Source organism: Somniosus microcephalus, chromosome 27 (assembly GCF_052327205.1).
Source record: "Somniosus microcephalus isolate GS21.2 chromosome 27, FLI_Smic_1.0, whole genome shotgun sequence".
Taxonomy (NCBI): domain Eukaryota; kingdom Metazoa; phylum Chordata; class Chondrichthyes; order Squaliformes; family Somniosidae; genus Somniosus; species Somniosus microcephalus.
The window spans coordinates 24,874,832-24,892,466 of NC_141013.1; the positions used below are offsets into that span (position 1 = coordinate 24,874,832).

Genomic DNA, 17,635 nt, shown 5'->3' on the forward strand with positions numbered 1-17,635 from the left:
TGGGTTTAAAAATCTAAAGCCTCAAAGACACAAGTCTCAGCAGACAGGCTGCAAACAGAAATTACAGGCTTCTGAGAAAAGATCAGTTGATAACAAAGTTGTAAACAAGCTTTGAAATGGGAATTAGTTAAATATACTAAAACAATGAAAGATTGAAGCAAACCATTGGTGCTTCCGAAAAGTCTATGGTTTGCAATGAACACAACGAAAATGCCCAGTTTAAAGTGTGAAGAGCTAACACGTAAAACAGAAATACAAACATTAAAAGAGGCATGTGCCTTTGAAACATGACATCAAGTAAAGAAACACCTGCTGGTCAAATAGTTTTATGTTAAACTTGGAAAACGAGAACCATAAGATTAAATATGCAACCAATCGAGATAGCTAGAAAACAAGTAAACACACAGTTGGGGTGGTTCTGATTTGCATGTTGTAGGTGTAATACCAACAAGGCGGCTTTGAAAATATGACTTCAGTGGATGCACCAAGCAATTGCATTGCGTTTGTGTTAAACTTGGAGCAGAACAGGGTCACAATGTCTGCTAAAAACCAGTAAAGCCAATATTAAGAATTGAATGAAGAATCTTCGATAAGAATGGCATCAAACAGAAACCATAGCTGTCATTGTTTTTATGATGGTTTTTGAAACACCTAAAGAAATAAGTATGCATGCAATAGTTGAATTGATAATAAGACAGAAAGCATTCGAAGGAGGTATCAATAAAGGCAGTTGGCTGACATCAGCAGAGAACATCAAAGGAGAAACCACTGCCAAAAGGGTATAAAAATAAGACCTTTTAACAAAGTCAGAACTCGCTGAACGGGCAAAGCGTTTCTCAACTTTTCAGAGGCATCTCTAAGTCTTTAACTATGAGTCTCGGGAAGTCAAAGTGATTGATTTTGGTGGATGTTCTGGATTTAGAAATAAGAAAGAAATAAGAAATGTAACGAAGTAAAGATTTGAGAATAAGAATCTCTGAGAAATAAGAAATGCAAGCTAATTGTATTTTGAATTGTTAATGTTGCGACTGATTCAACAGATGTTAACTGAATGTCGGCTCTTAAATAAAACTATATTTTTAGAATTGTCTCAGAGTAAATCTGTATAAACTCGCAAACCCACAAATTCTGTACACTCTTTTGTAAGGAGTTGCAGAATTCTGGGGGGTATTCCGGACCCTCATAATATCCGGAAGGTTAGAGTCTGGTTCAACTTATTAAAAGTACTATCTGGAGGATGGTAACATCTTCAGTCGTTCCGTTCCTTTAGGGAGAGATAGCCTGAACCTTTAGACCCATCTAAGCATCTTATGGAATTTGGCTATCTCTAATTTAAGTTGAGGGTGAACGTCTGGGGAATACGCCTGATCTGGGATAGCCCAAAAGGGCTAGGAATGCAATTATCCCTTCAGAGGTGCACTGATTGTGGCCCCTAAATGCTGGGTCTCCTATCTAATTTCAAACATGGTGGGGAGCCAGAGTGAACCCAGATGCTTCCTTAAACAGAAGGAGCGGAACAAATGAAAGGTAACAAGAGTTTTGGTGCTTCAATCCATGACCCACTTTTTTGCTTTCCTTAGCCCCAGAGGAATTGTGGCTTATTGGTAAGAATGCAAACCGGCTAGCGCTTTAACTAGACTAAGCAAGACTTAGAAGGTGTACATGAGGTGGCAGAGGAAGGGAGAAGTGCAGATACGATGCAAGACAGCAAAAATAAAATTTTCTGCTAATAAAATAAAGCATCTTTTCAAAGATAATAAAACAAATCAGGTTAAAATAATTATAATTCACAAATATTCTAGAATTAAAAAGGTGAGGAAACTCTGGAGGCCTTATTTCAAGTATTATTGATAGAAGCAAATGATAAACTCATCTTCAATTTATCTGACTTGTTTTTGAAAACATGAACTTCCCTTGCCAACAGAGAGACCCTCACTCCCAGATAGGTTGCTTCAGTAACCAACTACAGGGAGTGGTCCCAGAACAATTTCATTGCCACCAGCAGGGGCCAGAAACTTCAAACTGGTCCAACATTCACTCCACCCAGGGCACCCCTACCCAGGGAAACCTCACTGCAGGCTTGCAATATAAACTGCACTTGCAAGCTCTGGAGGACAGCCGGTTCCTCTGTTTACAATGAAGCCACTTCAGGATGCACAGAGTGAGTCAACATAATTGAAATCACTGGAGATGCCTGGCAGAGAGGGAGACCCTAGTCAAGGAAGAAAATGCTTTTAGGAAAATTGGCTTCCTTTCAAAAAAGTGTCAAATAAATTTAAGTTTATCATTTGCTTAATTAAAAAGCGAGAGCATTTTGAATAAAGTCTCCTAGACTTTCCTTCCCCCTTTAATCAAATTCTTGCACCCTTTGAAACAAAATGTTTCAGTCCAGTGACTATTTGAGTAGACCCCATACAATATATTCACATTTTACACAACTTATTTCCAGAGATGGGATGAAGTTAAAAATTTCAGTTTTCTTCTCAATTCCTATCATCTTTTCTAGCCAAGCACCCAAGCTGGCACGAATATGCTACGTGGGCCATCTGCCAGATAGTGTGCAAGAATGACACAGGAAAGCCTCGATTTCACTCCCCTCTGTGGCAAAATGCTTCTCTTTCACATTTTCAGAGAAGTATATTAAAAACTGAGCCTGTGCTCCTGCTATAATACGTTGGCATTACAGCGTTTATTAGCAAAGGTGGGATATTGTTCCATGTGTACCTTTTTAAAATGATGATTTTCATGTTCTCCTTTTCCCCCCCAGCTACAAGCCACTCATCCAAATGTAGCCTCCACCAACTACCCGGGTACACAACCTGACCTGGGAGCTTATCCACGGTTTGTCAATCCATGACTGGCCAGAAAGGAGCATGACTAAAGCTGGATAAGTCAGACAATGCCAGGGTTGGACAGCTGAAAACGGGAATTCCTTTAATTGAGAGGTAGGCCTAGAACTCATACGAACAGTAGGTCATTCAGCCCCTCGAGCCTGTTCCACCATTCAGTCCAACTCAAACCTTCACCTTTCAAACACCATGCCTCAAAGTGGTAGGCCAGCTTCTTTTTTCTTATTACCACCTGTATTGTTCTGCAGTGACGTTTTCCCCGCCCTCCTCTCCTGAAGGTCGAAATAATATTATAATAAATAAAAGCAGGGCTTACAGGAAGTGGGGACTCCTTATCATAGTGTGACTCCACAGATGTAGTCACCCTCCCAACACCTCTCCTAATATTCATAAAAAGAAAAAGACTTGCATTTGTGTAGCGTCTTTCACAACCACCAACGTCCCAAAGCACTTTACAGCCAATTAAGTATTTATTTTTTTGAAGTGTAGTCACTGTTGTAATGTGGGAAATGCAGCAGCCAATTTGCACTCAGCAAGCTCCCACAAACAGCAATATGATAATGACCAGATAATCTGTTTAAGTGATATTGATTGAGGGATAAATATTGGCCAGGACACCGGGGATAACTCCCATGCTCTTCGAAATAGTGCCACGGGATCTTTTACATCCACCTGACAGAGCAGACAGGGCCTCGGTTTAACGTCACATCCAAAAGACGGCACCTCCGACAGTGCAGCACTCCCTCAGCACTGCACTAGAGTGTCAGCCTGAACAAAGTGTTAAAAATATAGGTCAATGCTTTACCAAAAGAAAAGAAATGCTGCTTTGCAAAACAAGGGATAATATGCAGATGTGAAATGTACACCTGATCAGATGACAGTTAAAATAGCAATTGATGCAGAGCAGGACTGCTTCCTGCTCTTTATGGCCTTGTCAAATAGCTGGCTTCAGCCCTGGATTTCTCTCCACTAAGCATCTCATGAGAGCTGTGTTGGTGACATTGCATAGATTCTAGGTGCTCAGGAAACACATTCAATCTATCTTAGTATCATGTCAGAACCAGTTCCTGTTGATGTAAGCTAAATCAAGGGGAAATTATTACAAGCTCTTGTACAGAGACTGAGCATGCTCAAAGAAAATGCATCAAAGCATTTTCACAGAAGGGAGAAAATGGCATTTATTTTCATTATGTAACATAACACCATCCTTACCTCTCCCGAAGTATTTTACTTGACCACAAACACTAATCATTTTTTCATTAGGAGGGAGAGGGAAGCAAGAAATTGTCAATTAACTCGAAAACAAGCCAAACATTTTGTAAGGTTTCATAATTTCTTTTAAATTCACCTAGTAAACATAGTAATATGAATATTTGGCATATGAACAGCCTGGAAGTGGCATGATTCCAAACAAGGTAGAAACACTCTCACAATGAAGCGGTATTTAAATATTTCACCGCTGCTTCGCCTGCTTTCCAAATTCTTTGATTATGAGCCACAACACAACGACCCTCCCTGCGTAATAAAGCAATTGTTCCAGGTGAGCCACAAGACTGTAACTCATTAGTACATCAACAGTTTATTACACTTAACTACCTTGCATACCAACCTTACTTCCCACATAAACATTTCAAATGACTGTCTTTACACCTTATCTACTGTACTTTAAAAAGTTATATAAATGCTGTTTTAGCCTCTGTTTATGACCAGGATTGCTGCTCCGACATCCATTCTTGGACAAACTGCAATTTTCCCAATATTTAAGCGAAGTCATAATTTTCAGCTCCGGCCACAAACTCCGTACCCTTGCCACCAATTCCACCTTCCTCCCCAACCACTGTCTCAGGCTGAACCAGACTAGTCGCAACCTTGGTGTACTATTCAACCCTGAGCTGAGCTACTGACCCCTCTTCTCCATCGCAAAGACTGCCTACCTCCACCTCTAAAGCCACCTATCTCAACCCCAGCCTCAGACTATCTGCTGCTGCATCCCTCGCCCAGGTCTCTCTCAGCACCAGACTCAACTATTCCAATGATCTCCTGGCTAGCCTCCCATCCTCCGGCCTTCTGTAAACTTTAGCTGATCAAAACACTGTTGCCCGTATCCTACCACGTACCAAGTCCCACTGACCTATCATCTGGTCCTCTCTGACCTACATAGACTGCTAATCCCCCACGCCTCATTTTTAAAATTCTAATTCTGTGTTTAAATCCCTTCTTGGCCATGCTCTTCCCCACCTCTAAACTCTTCTAGTCCTACAGTCCCACCCTCCCGAACTCTGCATTCCTTGGACTTCTGGCCTCTTTAATAATGAAAAGATGTAAGAGTTATTCAAGAGCTTCCCAATGCAAGTCTCAAGCAACCCCCCTTTTCCCTTCATTCTACCATTGGCAACTTTTGCCTGTGAAGTGCATTGGCATATTTTTTTCTACGTTAGGGACATTGTATAAATGCCAGCTGCTGTTAATGTTGTGCAGTTGCATCTTTCTTTGCAGCAAACGGCTTAGCTTGAATAGCCAACTATTACATCATTTCATTATTAAGGAGCTTCCCAATGCAAGCCTCAAGCACTGCTGCAATTCAATCTAAATAAACTTGTTCGTTAAGGCTATCTGGGTATTTAAAAAAGAGCTGGTATCAAGAGTTTTTTTGTTTGAGCAACTTAAAGCAACTATTTTAGTCATCTTACATGCATTTCCCTTTCTGTAGAATTAATAGCGAGCGTGACTACAGTAATGCAGATTTGCGGATTGGCCTCTTGATTATAGGATAATGCTACAAGGTCATTGATTGCCTTTCCAAATGATATAATGCACGGCACTCAAATGAAGTCCGATCAAATCCACCCTGTTCTTGCAATTATTTTGAATATAGTACATGACGTAATAAAGACTCACTACGCACTTGGTTGAACATAAAGCAAGGCTTTAATCGACTTGTAACAAAACATGGAGGTCTAGTTAGTAGTCACTAGCTTCCTGCTTCCAGATTGTCTCTGGCCAAGTTGGGCCCACGCCAGAGTATTTATACTCCTCGGACGGCGCCCTCAGCTGGCCGTCCAGTAGTACTTCCTGAGTTACTTCTTGTAGAAGTTGCGATTTATGACAGCACACTTACAAAAAAAAAAATCCAACAGCAACAAATTGAGAGGGATAAATTGAAGTAAGCCATACTCTCCCACTACACAAGGAACACTAAAGTTTTACGAGTACACAGAAGAGGCAGGACAACCATGTCAAAGTTCATTGTGGCATGGCCTAGATGCTCACTAAGAGTTCTAAAAAAAATCAACTTGCACTACGGAATGGAGCACATCTGAAACTTCTTTGTTTGTACAAGTAAGGTTAGTCTACTTTATTTGCATTATCAGTGAATTAATCATGAACTATCTTTTACTTAAGGTTCTTCTTCTTCTTAGGCAGTCCCTCGGAACTGAGGATGACTTGCTTCCACATTAAAAATGAGCTCGCAGGTGGCTGATTAGTCCAACGCGGGACCTACAGTCTCTGTCACAGGTGGAGCAGACGGTGGTTGAAGGGGCAGGTGGGTGGGGTGCTTGGGTTGACGTGCGCTCCTTGCGCTTGGCTTCCGCTTGCTCCCGGCAAAGAGACTCGAGGTGTTCGGCGCCTTCCCGGATGCTTCTCCTCTTTTTTATGCAGTCTTGGACCAGGGATTCCCAGGTGTCGGTGGGGATGTTGCACTTTTTCAAGGAGGCTTCGAGGGTGTCCTTGAAGCGTTTCCTCTGCCCACCTGGGGCTCTCTTGCTGTGCCAGAGCTCCGAGTAGAGTGCTTGTTTTGGGAGTCTCGTATCGGGCATGCGGACAATGTGACCCGTCCATCGGAGCTGATTGAGCGTGGTCAGAGCTTCGATGCTGGGGATGTTGGCCTGAGCAAGAACACGGACGTTGGTGCGCCTATCCTGCCAATGGATTTGCAGGAGCTTGCGGAGGCAGCGTTGGTGGTACCTCTCCAGTGCTTTGAGGTGCCTGCTGTACATGGTCCATGTCTCTGCGTCTCGGAGGCATACAGCAGGGCAGGTATCACTGCTGCCCTGTAGACCATGAGCTTAGTGCCGGGTTTGAGGTCCTGGTCTTCAAACACACTCTTCCTCAGGCGACCGAAGGCTGCACTGGCACACTGAAGGTGGTGTTGGACTTAGTCGTCGACGTCTGCCCTTGTTGACAGTAGGCTCCCGAGGTATGGAACGTGGTCCACGTTGTCCAAGGCCTTGTCATGGATTTTGATAATCAGGGGGCAGTACTGTGTGGCAGGGGCAGGTTGGTAGAGGACCTTTGTCTTACGGATGTTTAGTGTAAGGCCTATGCTCTTGTATGCTTCGGTGAAGGTGTTTACAATGGTTTGGAGTTCAACCTCCGAGTGAGCGCAGACGCAAGCGCCGTCTGCATACTGTAATTCGGCGACAGAGGATGGGACGACCTTGGATCTGGACTGGAGGCGACGGAGGTTGAACAGTTTCCCGTTTGTTCTGTAAATTAGCTCCACTCCAGTGGGGAGCTTACTGAGGGCGAGATGGAGCATTGCAGCAAGGAAGATTAAGAGCGTTGGTGCGATGACACAGCCTTGCTTGACCCTGGTTCGTACGTGAATTGGGTCTGTGGTGGAACCGTTGGTCAGGATCACGGCTTGCATGTCGTTGTGAAGCAGGCGGAGGATAGTGACAAACTTTTGAGGGCAGCCAAATTTGAGAAGGACACTCCATAATCCCTCACGGTTGACAGTGTCGAAGGTTATGCTGCGAATTACTAAATGAATGAAAAATGTTAATCTTTAAAAGTACAACTTTCAGTCTACCAGTGCTCTGTATTTTAACAGAAGCACTGCAGTATTGTCCTTATACTGCAATTATCAGTTAAACACCAATACCCGGTTCCAAACTGGCAAGGGTTGGTAGATGATGTATAGTGCCATTGTTGGGCACTTGGGGAAAGCAGAAATTTGCAGATGTAAATAGCCCGCATGACTCCTGTACTTAAATATTAGTGAAGAGCTACCAGTACAGTGGCCTCCTTATTAATTTAAGAATGCACAGGTAGCCCAGCAGGTACTGACGAAAGGTTATCAACCTGACTCCACAGATACTGCCTGACTGCTGAGTATTTCCAGCATTTTCCGTTTTTATTTAGTCCAGCAGGTTGCCTAGGCTCTTTTCAAACTTTGAAAATGAAGTTTAATAAATGCAGCTCCAGCTGTAATGTAACTAGGCAACATGCACTGCAGGATAACCTCACTAGTCTTGCACATTTTCCAAAAATTCATATCACACTCAAACCAGTGACCTCACACCAGTTATACTACAATTTCTAGGTCAAAAACCCAAAGTGGGTCAGATTTTAACTACTGGCTCATTTTCTCTCTTCATTTTCCTACCGATATGTCCCTACAGAAGGCAAGTGCCTTTATAGATAACAATTGGTCCATGAGATCGCCTGGCTTCAATCGCCTGAGAGGGTTGGAGAGGAATTTTCCAAATAGTTTTTCCCCTTATTGGACCTGTATTTTTCCTCTTTTTTAACCTCTCCCAGAACATTACATGACTGCGGGGGAGGTGGGGGGGGGGGAAAAAAGAGGGGAAAGTGGAGGAAGTATTTGGTCATGATGCTCTGGCAATCATGAGTGTGGGCCAACTGGTCTTTTCCTGCCCATCAATTTTGTGTGATCGTACGAAACTCAGCCCGTATGGAGTACTGTACCTGGGACTTTCTTGTCTGCATGCCTCATATGCTCATTCCCTTACAGCTCATATTTCAAACACATTTTGTGCTTAAATACTACAACGGTCTAATTGGAACAACAGAAAACCCTGAACCCAGGAAGAGAAGTGATCGACGCTTGTAAAAGAATATTTTGCTCAATGTTAAACTCGGAGTCAAACGTCTGTGAATGTATGAAAGTAAATATCTCTGAAATTGTGGAAACCTTGCAAAGGAACATAATATTTTATACAATGAGTACCTTAGGAGCAGTATACCACTTTTATAAGGGCTTCCCACCTGAGCGGCCAGATGAAGATACCACAGGTTTGCTCTCAACATAAGTGAAATGATATCCGACGTTCACTTTAGTTTCTATCACACCAGGGACCATCATGTTCCAGTTCCCAATTCACATGCCCGTCGGGTGGGGAGAAGGTGGGTAATGATAAAGCATTAAAAAAATTCACAAAATTAAATGCTCTAAACTCCACTACTAAAAAACTGACTAGTCAGAATTTCCCACACTAACTACGTTATTTTACAGTTTAGACTTCTGTGTGTGCAGATGAGAGAAAAAGAACTAAGGATGTATCTTAGAACTATGCCTCTTAGAAAACTGAAGAAAACAGGAGCATTCCTAGCGGGACATTTCCACCAGCCTCAGGTGCCCAAGAGCATCAGGTCTTAAATATATATGAAAGCTAAACAAAGGAGAATCAATTTCTTCTTCTGCTTGTTATGCACAGATACATTAGATTTCATGACTGCACCCAATCAAATTTAAAATAAAATATATTTTTAAATTTTAAACCATTACCTTTCAGACACAAAAAAAGGGATATTAATTCCCCTCCCAATGAAAGTAGGGTGCAACACGAATTGGACCCACATGAAAGAGAATTCCATTTAAGCAAATTTTCAAGCTTACACAGACTCCGAAAAAGATTCAATAGAGTTGATGCACTTCAGAGCCTGCACAAAAATTGACTCGGGTTTAAAATGAATACATAACAAAATTGAATAAATTCCTTTTAACAGAATAAAACTACCCTTACAAATTAACTGCCTCTTTCTCAGAGCAAATAACCAAAGCAGTTCCATTTGATTTGAGAAGGCAAATGGGCTTTATAAATAGAGACAGAGTATAAAAGCAAGGAAGTTATGCTAAACTTTTATACAACAATGATTAGGCCCCAGCTGGAGTATTGTGTCCAATTCTGGGCACCACACTTTAGGAAGGATGATAAGGCCTTGGAGAGGCTAATTGGATTTCAAAGAGCCGGTACAGGCACAATGGGCCGAATGGCCACCCTCTATGCTGCATCATTCGATGATTCTATACTGCTCCCAAGAGCAAACCAAAAGACGTGGGGAATATTGAATAATAGTCATTGCTCGATACATTTACAAAAAGCCCCTTTCACAGTTCAGCTTTCAGTTCAATATTTGGAAGCTTCCAATTTCAAAAGTACAAATTTATTGATTCCCCTTATTTCACGTTCATCTTATCGTATATAAATCAGTGAAGAAGATTGCTGCACAAGTGGCTCACTGCTGTAATCTACATCGAAGTTCAACTCTTCACAATCTCACAGTTACTGCTTTTACTGGTTTTAAAACACACAATACAAATACAATTGGCAATAAATAGTACGGTCATGAGACACAAAACATTTTCTTTGAGAAATGTTCACAGCAAGAGTGGACAGTCATTTTGAGTGTGGAACAAGAGAGCGAGCGAGCGGGGGGGGGGGAGAGAGAGCGCGAGCGAGCGGGGGGGGGGAAAGAGAGAGAGAGCGAGCGAGCGGGGGGGGGAGAGAGAGAGCGCGAGCGGGGGGGGGGGGGGAGAGAGAGAGCGAGCGGGGGGGGGGGAGAGAGAGAGCGAGCGGGGGGGGGGGGGGGGGAGAGAGAGAGCGAGCGGGGGGGGGGGGAGAGAGAGAGCGAGCGGGGGGGGGGGGGAGAGAGAGCGAGCGAGCGGGGGGGGAGAGAGAGCGAGCGAGCGGGGGGGGAGAGAGAGAGAGCGGGGGGGGAGAGAGAGAGCGAGCGAGCGGGGGGGGAGAGAGAGAGCGAGCGAGCGGGGGGGGCAGAGAGAGAGCGAGCGAGCGGGGGGGGGAGAGAGAGAGCGAGCGAGCGGGGGGGGGAGAGCGCGAGCGAGCGGGGGGGGAGAGAGAGCGAGCGAGCAGGGGGGAGAGAGAGCGAGCGAGCGGGGGGGAGAAAGAGCGAGCGAGCGGGGGGGAGAGAGAGCAAGCGAGCGGGGGGGGGAGAGAGAGCGAGCGAGCGGGGGGGGGAGAGAGAGCGAGCGAGCGGGGGGGGAGAGAGAGCGAGCGAGCGGGGGGGGAGAGAGAGCGAGCGAGCGGGGGGGGAGAGAGAGAGCTAGCGAGCGGGGGGGAGAGAGAGAGCGAGCGAGCGGTGGGGGGAGAGAGAGAGCGAGCGAGCGGGGGGGAGAGAGAGAGCGCGAGCGAGCGGGGGGGGAGAGAGAGAGAGCGCGAGCGGGGGGGGAGAGAGAGAGCGAGCGAGCGGGGGGGAGAGAGAGAGCGAGCGAGCGGGGGGGGAGAGAGAGAGCGAGCGAGCGGGGGGGGAGAGAGAGAGCGAGCGAGCGAGCGGGGGGGGGGGAGAGAGAGAGAGAGCGAGCGAGCGGGGGGAGAGAGAGAGCGCGAGCGAGCGGGGGGGGAGAGAGAGAGCGAGCGAGCGGGGGGGGAGAGAGCGAGCGAGCGGGGGGGAGAGAGAGAGCGAGCGAGCGGGGGGAGAGAGAGCGAGCGAGCGGGGGGGGAGAGAGCGAGCGAGCGAGCGGGGGGGAGAGAGAGAGAGAGCGGGGGGGGAGAGAGAGAGAGCGAGCGAGCGGGGGGGGAGAGAGAGAGAGAGAGCGAGCGGGGGGGGAGAGAGAGAGAGAGCGAGCGGGGGGGGAGAGAGAGAGCGAGCGAGCGGGGGGGGAGAGAGAGAGCGAGCGGGGGGGGAGAGAGAGAGCGAGCGGGGGGGGGAGAGAGAGCGAGCGAGCGGGGGGGGGAGAGAGAGAGCGAGCGAGCGGGGGGGGGAGAGAGAGAGAGCGAGCGGGGGGGGGGGAGAGAGAGAGAGCGAGCGGGGGGGGGGGAGAGAGAGAGAGCGAGCGGGGGGGGGAGAGAGAGAGAGCGAGCGGGGGGGGAGAGAGAGCGAGCGAGCGGGGGGGGGGGAGAGAGAGCGAGCGAGCGGGGGGGAGAGAGAGAGCAAGCGAGCGGGGGGGGGAGAGAGAGCGAGCGAGCGGGGGGGGAGAGAGAGAGCGCGAGCGAGCGGGGGGGGAGAGAGAGAGCGAGCGAGCGGGGGGGGGGAGAGAGAGAGCGAGCGAGCGGGAGGGGAGAGAGAGAGCGAGCGAGCGGGGGGGGAGAGAGAGAGCGCGAGCGAGCGGGGGGGGGAGAGAGAGCGAGCGAGCGGGGGGGGAGAGAGAGAGCGAGCGAGCGGGGGGGGAAGAGAGAGAGCGAGCGAGCGGGGGGGGGAAGAGAGCGAGCGGGGGGGAGAGAGAGAGCGAGCGAGCGGGGGGGGGAGAGAGAGAGAGAGCGAGCGGGGGGGGGGAGAGAGAGAGAGAGCGAGCGGGGGGGGGAAGAGAGAGAGAGCGAGCGGGGGGGGGAGAGAGAGCGAGCGAGCGGGGGGGGAGAGAGAGAGCGAGCGAGCGGGGGGGGAGAGAGAGAGCGAGCGAGCGGGGGGGGAGAGAGAGAGCGAGCGAGCAGGGGGGGAGAGAGAGAGCGAGCGGGGGGGGGGAGAGAGAGAGCGAGCGAGCGGGGGGGGGAGAGAGAGAGCGAGCGAGCGGGGGGGGGGGGGGAGAGAGCGAGCGAGCAGGGGGGGAGAGAGAGAGCGAGCGAGCGGGGGGGAGAGAGAGAGCGAGCGAGCGGGGGGGAGAGAGAGAGCGAGCGAGCGGGGGGGAGAGAGAGAGCGAGCGAGCGGGGGGGGAGAGAGAGAGCGAGCGAGCGGGGGGGGAGAGAGAGAGCGAGCGAGCGGGGGGGGAGAGAGAGAGCGAGCGAGCGGGGGGGAGAGAGAGAGCGAGCGAGCGGGGGGGAGAGAGAGCGCGAGCGAGCGGGGGGGAGAGAGAGAGCGAGCGAGCGGGGGGGAGAGAGAGAGCGAGCGAGCGGGGGGGGGGAGAGAGAGAGCGAGCGGGGGGGGAGAGAGAGAGCGAGCGGGGGGGAGAGAGAGAGCGAGCGAGGGGGAGAGAGAGAGCGAGCGAGCGGGGGGGGAAGAGAGAGAGCGAGCGAGGGGGGGGGGAAGAGAGCGAGCGAGCGGGGGGGGGGGAAGAGAGCGAGCGAGCGGGGGGGGAGAGAGCGAGCGAGCGGGGGGGGGAGAGAGCGAGCGAGCGGGGGGGGAGAGAGCGAGCGAGCGGGGGGGGGAGAGAGCGAGCGAGCGGGGGGGGGAGAGAGCGAGCGAGGGGGGGGAGAGAGCGAGCGAGGGGGGGGAGAGAGCGAGCGAGGGGGGGAGAGAGCGAGCGAGGGGGGGGAGAGAGCGAGCGGGGGGGGGAGAGAGCGAGCGAGGGGGGGAGAGAGCGAGCGAGGGGGGGGAGAGAGCGAGCGAGCGAGCGGGGGGGAGAGAGAGCGAGCGAGCGAGCGGGGGGGAGAGAGAGAGCGAGCGAGCGGGGGGGGGGAGAGAGAGCGAGCGGGGGGGGAGAGAGCGAGCGAGCGAGCGGGGGGGGGAGCGAGCGAGCGGGGGGGAGAGAGAGCGAGCGAGCGAGCGGGGGGGGGGGGAGAGAGCGAGCGAGCGAGCGGGGGGGGGAGAGAGCGAGCGAGCGGGCGGGGGGGGAGAGAGCGAGCGAGCGGGGGGGGGGAGAGAGCGAGCGAGCGGGAGGGGGGGAAGAGAGCGAGCGAGCGGGGGGGGAAGAGAACGAGCGAGCGGGGGGGGAGAGAGCGAGCGAGCGGGGGGGGAGAGAGCGAGCGAGCGGGGGGGGGAGAGAGCGAGCGAGCGGGGGGGGGGGGAGAGAGCGAGCGAGCGGGGGGGGGAGAGAGCGAGCGAGCGGGGGGGGAGAGAGCGAGCGAGCGGGGGGGGAGAGAGCGAGCGAGCGGGGGGGGAGAGAGCGAGCGAGCGGGGGGGGAGAGAGCGAGCGAGCGGGGGGGGAGAGAGCGAGCGAGCGGGGGGGGAGAGAGCGAGCGAGCGGGGGGGGAGAGAGCGAGCGAGCGGGGGGGGAGAGAGCGAGCGAGCGGGGGGGGAGAGAGCGAGCGAGCGGGGGGGGGAGAGAGCGAGCGAGCGGGGGGGGAGAGAGCGAGCGAGCGGGGGGGGAGAGAGCGAGCGAGCGGGGGGGGAGAGAGCGAGCGAGCGGGGGGGGAGAGAGCGAGCGAGCGGGGGGGGGAGAGAGCGAGCGAGCGGGGGGGGGGGAGAGAGCGAGCGAGCGGGGGGGGAGAGAGCGAGCGAGCGGGGGGGGAGAGAGCGAGCGAGCGGGGGGGGAGAGAGCGAGCGAGCAGGGGGGGGAGAGAGCGAGCGAGCGGGGGGGGATAGAGCGAGCGAGCGGGGGGGGAGAGAGCGAGCGAGCGGGGGGGGAGAGAGCGAGCGAGCGGGGGGGGAGAGAGCGAGCGAGCGGGGGGGAGAGTGCGAGCGAGCGGGGGGGAGAGAGCGAGCGAGCGGGGGGGGGGGGGAGAGAGCGAGCGAGCGGGGGGGGGGAGAGAGCGAGCGAGCGAGCGTGGGTGGGGGGGGAGAGCGAGCGAGGGGGGAGAGCGAGCGAGGGGGGAGAGCGAGCGAGGGGGGGGAGAGAGCGAGCTGGGGGGAGAGAGCGAGAGACGGGGGGGGGGGGAAGAGAAAGGAAGGAAGGAAGGAAGGAAGGAAGGAAGACTGGATTTAGTTCGGGATTAGCCTGGAGAGAGACGGGGGGAAGGAGCGCCTGAGGGCTGGCCCGATGGACCCCTGCGAAGGAAGGAAGGTGGTAAGCTCTCCCTCCCTGTCCCACCCCCTCACTCTTTCCCTCCTTCACTCCCTCACCCTCTCTCTGCTTTACTCTCTCTCCCTCCCTCTCCCGCTCCCTCTCCATCCCTGCCTCACCCGTCCCCTCTCTCCCCCCAGTCCTCTCCCCACCCTCCCCCTCTCTTCCCCCCTCCTCCTCACCCTCCCCCTCTCCTCCCTCCCCCCCTCCCCCCTCCTCTGCACCGCCCCCCCCCCCCCCCCCCCCGCAGATCAGTGCCTCAGGGCCGGCCGGCCAGCCAGTGCGCGGCATAGCGCGTGAGGCCCAGCCGGACTCACCTTAGCTCTCTCCCTCCCTCTCCGCAGATCAGCGCCTCAGGGCCGGCCGGTGCGCGGGCTAGTGCATGAGGCCCGGCCGGACTCACCTTAGCTGCAGTCCGGGCTGACATTGACTCGCGCGCTGACTCCCGCCCCGCCAGCCTTTACTAAGATGGCGGCGGTGGCTGCGCTCGGCTCAGGCCCGTGCCTCCAACCTTTACAAAGGTTCCGGGCATTGTCTAAACTGGCGACTAAAACAAATCGATCGGCGTTCGCCTCGGGCCCAGGGGGCAGTGGCATCGCGCCGGGAATCCGCTCAACTCAAGGCCCAGGCTTCCCGGGCTGCTAGGCCGCGCCCGCACAGCCGTTCGAAATGGCCGTCGAAGTAGGCGAGCCTCCGGGCGAAGGGCAGGGGATCACTTCATTTCTAACTGTTCCTAAATACAATTTAAAACTGAAATAAATTGTTCTTTTCCTTAGTTCCCTAACACACAAAGTGGCAAAAATAAATAAAGTTAGGAATCAAGATGGCGGCCACTCACCTCCGGTCAGAAGGATTAGGCCCGCCCACACACGCAATGTGACGCACCGATTGGTCAACCATCAGGTCACTGAACTGTAGGATTGGTCAATCATCATGTCACTCAACTGTAGGATGGCCCGCCCACACACGCAATGAACCCGCCCCCGTGGCGCTGTGATTGCCGGTGGATCGAGCATTCCGGACAGACAGTTAGCCTCCGGATAAACCAAAGTTTCCTGTACACACACACATAGACAAGAGTAACCTATTGAAAAACAGAAGCCATAAATCAAGGAAGAGTGAGGAAGCTGGAGCAGTCTGCATAACCAGAATGCATTAAGTAAACATTGGCTATAATTGATGTCTAAAATATGACGGAATTATGGTCATTGGAATCACTTACAGGAAAAGCTACCATTTCCTTACAGCCCGAAAAGTGCAGCTGATATGTTCACATTTTTGTCTAAGCTCTTCCAACGGTTCAGTTGGTAAAGGCACTTCGTGTGGAGCTGAGCCGTACAGCATTAAACTATTAAGATAGCATAAAGAGAGATTTGATTGGTCTACGCACAGTCAACTAATATCTGCTGCTTCTAACAACTTTCCAGTGACTCTTGTTTGATATTGTGTGCAAGAGCAAGCACGAGAGAGCATGAGTGACAACTTGTAAGAGAGCACAAGGACACATGTGCAAAAGGTCAGCCTCATCCTGGGGGTCACCATTGACCAGAAACTTAACTGGACCAGCCACATAAATACTGTGGCAACAAGAGCAGGTCAGGGGCTTGGTATTCTGTGGCGAGTGTCTCACCTCCTGACTCCCCAAAGCCTTTCCATTTGCCTGGATGAGTGTAGCTCCAACAACAGTCAAGAAGCTCGACACCATCCAGGACAAAGCAGCCCGCTTGATTGACACCCCATCCACCACCTTAAACATTCACTCCCTTCACCACTGGCGTACTGTGGCTGCAGTGTGTACCATCTACAAGATGCACTGCAGCAACTCGCCAAGGCTTCTTCGGCAGCACCTCCCAAACCCACGACCTCTTCCGCCTAGAAGGACAAGGGCAGCAGGCGCATGGGAACACCACCACCTCCAAGTTCCCCTCCAAGTCACACACCATCTTGACTTAGAAGTATATCGCCGTTGCTTCATCGTCGCTGGGTCAAAATCCTGAAACTCCCTCCGTAACAGCACTGTGGGAGTACCTTCAGCACACGGACTGCAGCGATTCAATAAGGTGGCTCACCACCACCTTCTCAAGGGCAATTAGGGATGGGCAATAAATGCTGATCTTGCCAGCGACGCCTACATCCCATGAACGAATTTTAAAAAAACTGTGATGCCCTCCAGAATACTCTGCTTACATTCACCGTTCAGACTTTAAGGATGGATATTTAGCCTGACAGTGCCTCCAGAATTAATTAGCAACTTCGAGAAAATCAGCAGAAAAATATTTACGATTAAAAAAAGTTTCTAAATGTCCTGACTGGATGGAGACTTAAACAATAATACTGTACCTCCTGACTCAATGCAAAGACAAAGCACAGGAAAAGATTCTGACAAGAAATTGCAGACGTTTGGGATTTGGATTTACGTAATCCACTTAGATTAATATGGTTGCTGTGTAAGTGGCAATGCTGAGATCACCCAAAAAATATATAGGTCACGTACACGGGCTGGATATCTCAACCAGAATTGTAACACCACTATTATTTAGTGATAGTATTAAGATTTTTGAATAAGCACAAAGATACAATACTTCAAAAACAATTTTAAGGTACAATAAAAATTAAGTAATTTAATAATTTCTTCTTATGTGACTGCAAAAATACCACAGCAGAATTCAATAAAATCAACTGTCTCCACATATGATTTAATATACTTACAAAAACAAAAATCTATGAAAATGTTGCAAGATTGAAGTTTCATTACAGGAACAACCAGAATTACAAGACTCAGACAGGAATGCATTTCTAACGTGCACACTACTGTATAAACAAAAATGGGAATTTGTATTTCAGCTGATCTGTTGTGGAAAAAGGATGGGCTTGTACAGAAATAGGCGGGCTGATAGCTGTCCGGTGACAATACTCGTCTTCCATGCAGTGGCTAAGTTTGCTTCAAATGACAATTCAACTCCGTTATCCTCAACAAGACTTTGCCAGATCTCAGTAGCACAATGGATCATTTTCGTTTCAGGGAAGGGAGGGCGTTTGGGGAAAAGCATGCTGCCTCCAGTCAGTGGTATGAACCATCTCTCAGCCTTTGTTCAGCTAATGAACGAGAGTGTGGATACAATAGAACAGCACAAATTGGTATATTGGGTGGCGGGGGAAATAAGATGGTGTTTTAAGAATAAATTCCAAATATATCTCAAAGTCCAAT

The 17,635-nt window shown here is 51.0% G+C and overlaps 1 protein-coding gene across 12 annotated transcripts in view; it reads right to left on the reverse strand.

Annotated features, from left to right (window-relative positions):
- The window catches only part of tcf12 (transcription factor 12), a 295,499-nt gene that overhangs the window by 177,777 nt on the left and 100,087 nt on the right, over positions 1-17,635 (reverse strand). The window lies entirely within an intron of this gene.